The sequence below is a fragment of the Silene latifolia genome, chromosome Y (genome assembly GCF_048544455.1).
Source record: "Silene latifolia isolate original U9 population chromosome Y, ASM4854445v1, whole genome shotgun sequence".
NCBI classification, from domain to species: Eukaryota; Viridiplantae; Streptophyta; class Magnoliopsida; order Caryophyllales; family Caryophyllaceae; genus Silene; species Silene latifolia.
Window position 1 is genome coordinate 52,800,708 of NC_133538.1, and position 3,186 is coordinate 52,803,893.

The 3,186-nt window shown below is 32.8% G+C and overlaps 1 long non-coding RNA gene across 1 annotated transcript; it reads right to left on the reverse strand.

Moving 5' to 3' along the window:
• Positions 1–332: 332 nt before the first annotated feature.
• Positions 333–2,875, reverse strand: LOC141630536 (uncharacterized). Its single transcript, XR_012537510.1, has 3 exons — positions 2,819–2,875; positions 1,948–2,074; positions 333–524 (listed from the first exon to the last, which is right to left on the reverse strand). It is a non-coding gene; the product is annotated as an uncharacterized LOC141630536 (long non-coding RNA).
• Between the last annotated feature and the right edge of the window lie 311 nt (positions 2,876–3,186).

A 3,186-nucleotide genomic window follows, 5' to 3' on the forward strand; every position in this document is an offset into this window, starting at 1 on the left:
CGTCAACTATTTATATATTGACACTTCTTGTCATGGTATAATTTCGGCTTTTTGATTTCTGATAAAATTGTACGTAGAAATTAATTAAATACACTTATAAATAATATAGTACTACTAGCTATCATTACTAAATCATAAAAAAAAAACATAATGCAATATACTCCGTATATAATTAATAACGTACCCACGTACTTTTATAAATAATCATACGTTTGATACATATACCGTCTCCGTCACAAATACTATAGCTAGCTAGCATTGACAATTTAACTAATATAAACTAGTACGTAATTTATAGTACAACAAAATTAAAAATATCAAAAGGGATCCGGAAGATAGTAAAAGTCCAAAAAATCGTAAAAAATTCTACATAACTAGCTAGACAAGGACGCTGAGTATAGTTTGAATGTGGTAGGGGCTTCAATCATGTAGGCGAAATGTCAAAGAGACTTCAATCAACATATGAAGGCGCATCTTCAATCAACATTTGAAGGGGAATCATCACCATCTGATGAATCTGAAACCTATAACGGGCAAACAAAATATAATTTATATGAATATATTTGATTAGTACATATACACTTCACAAAAATGTTTCAAAATTGTGCTGAATAGAATTACCCATCGAACGGTAAGAAGAGAGAAAATTAGCGAGAGGATGAGACTACTAAACAATATTCAGATTCAGCTCAATAAAGCACAAAAACAATCACAATCTCGGAAAATTATAGCGCAAGAAAAACTTGATTAGAGGACAATTAACTAAATATAGTTAGAACTCCCAATAATAGAAATAAGTTAGAGTGGCAGCACAAACTCCAGCCAATTACAACACAAACAGCACCCACGAGGCACAAGCAAACTGTGAAACTCAATGGAGAAGAAACATGACCTACTCACAACATTTATTTGGGTTAGGAATGAGTAGCGAGGAGGGTGAATTCCACATATTAAGCGGCATTTACACTAAAAGGCAAAATGTGCATAGTGAAAATTAACATCATGAAACTTTCCATTCTGATAACATCGGAAGACTATTACAAAGTAATTTCTTCCTAGGTGTTGGGAATTTTCTACCTTGTATCATCACTATGCATTATAAAACATTCTAGTCAGATAATAGATGGCGAGTTAAAAAATATACACTAGTTGATTTTTATAAAATTTCCGAATATATTTTAGTTAAAACTTGACGGTAGAGAGGTCTCGTTATAAGACTTTCTCAAGGCGCTTTCATTCCCGGAAGAACATAAAACATAGTGGGGAGGTTGTATGTCTGATGATTCTATCCCAACTTGAGCATTATATATTTCGGCTGCTTGAATAATTCTTTTGCGTAAACTGTTGGGAATAAGGAAGAAAAACCAGTCTTCTTGACTTATAAAAAGTCTCTCACTTGTTGCCCACGATTACATAAAATATTTAAAAATTTTTGATGAAATGAAAGTGAGATACTAACTGAAAGGCAAGTAGATCAGTAGCATTGTGCGATTCTCACGGCCGTATGCACCGACACAAACCTTCATGTTCGAACACTGGAATAGTGGGATGTATTGTTATGCTAGTATACTACCAGAAGTCAAGAACCCAATGCAACTGCTGCAACTAAAAACCCAATCCAACTGCCCAGTTTCAGTCACATTATATTGTAGGAGGGTAAAAGCACCGGCATTCTACCCTAAGTCACTGATTTAGGAGAAAAGCACCTTCTAAATTGCATTATGACCAAGCTATCAACAAAAGAAGCAAAATTACACATGAATGCAGATTCAACGAGGGATTCACCAAGCCCAATTCAATGAGGGATTCATCAACACCAAAATACGTCGGGAATGAGTAGCGAGTAAGGTGAATTCCACATATTAAGCGACATTCACACTAATAAACAAAGCAGGGCTCTCGGCCATGGCAAAAAAAAATATAAGAAGTAAAAAAAATTACGCATACCTGTGTACTGCCCATGTTCATGTTCAAGACTGATTTTGCCATGTCTATAACTTCAGGCGTAATTGCAAACAACAATCTATGTAGTTGGAATGGTCGTTTGACAATTTAATCCGACTTGTATCCATGTCTACACAAAAAAAAAAAAAAAATACACATCTATATTGATTAGACGTGTATAATATAGTGTCCTATTGTAGAAAAAAAAATTACCAACGTCCCTAGATATAAATAGTAGGATTTTTCTTTCTAACATACACTACTACTACAAAAAAAAAGAATAAGTAACACCTAATAGAGAAAGGTTAAGTTAAATAACCGTTCCCTTGTAGTAAAGAGAATGTTTGTCTTAAATAAGCGTTATGTAAAAAAAGAATAGAGAGCACTCCTTATATTAATCGTTATCTAAACTCGTCCTTCAAAAAATAAAATAATAGTAAAAAAAAAAAAAAAAAAAGTAAACCAAGTAATCCAATCTCCCCAACCGCCTCTTCTAACCCACTATAAGTTAACAAAACACAGACCTGAATTCATGCTCTAGGAAATAAAAAAGGAGACACAGACGTGAGAGCAGTCAAGAACCCAAGACGAAGACGAAGCATATTACGTAAATGTATATTACGTAAATAGAGACAAGAGAGTAAGTCCAAGACTCTAGGCTCTAATGAAAAATAGCAAGTGTTCAAATTAACTCAAAGAAGAAAACCAAAAAAAATTAACCCCGTTACTAATATAAATAATCCTTGCTTAAGAAACCAACATCATACAGGAAAATAGCAATAGATGACACAAGTAAACAAGAATGAGTGACATTGATCACAAAAAATAAAAAAACCTACTTTGACGAAGTGAGAATTATTTGATTTATTGTTACCTGATATCCCAAAATTGATTTAGAAATTTTGAAACGAAACCAACAATTTAAGTTAGCGAAATATCCACAAAGATCCACAAAGAAATTGTGATTCAAAATGGAAAAACTTTATCACTTTATCAATGACAAGATTGAATATTTTCAGAATGTAAATTAAGGTCTATAATCTTTCATCCAGTTTTTGCATTAGAATTCCTTAAAATTAAGACAACGTTTAAATCTGAAAAACAACAACAATAACAAGTACAAATAACTCAGAAACATTCAACCTATTCCAAAACTCTAGCCATTTAAAATTAAAAAATTCTTTCTTCAAACACACGCACGTCTTAGACCCAAAACCAAGTCCATGCAAGAAGTCTGATTAT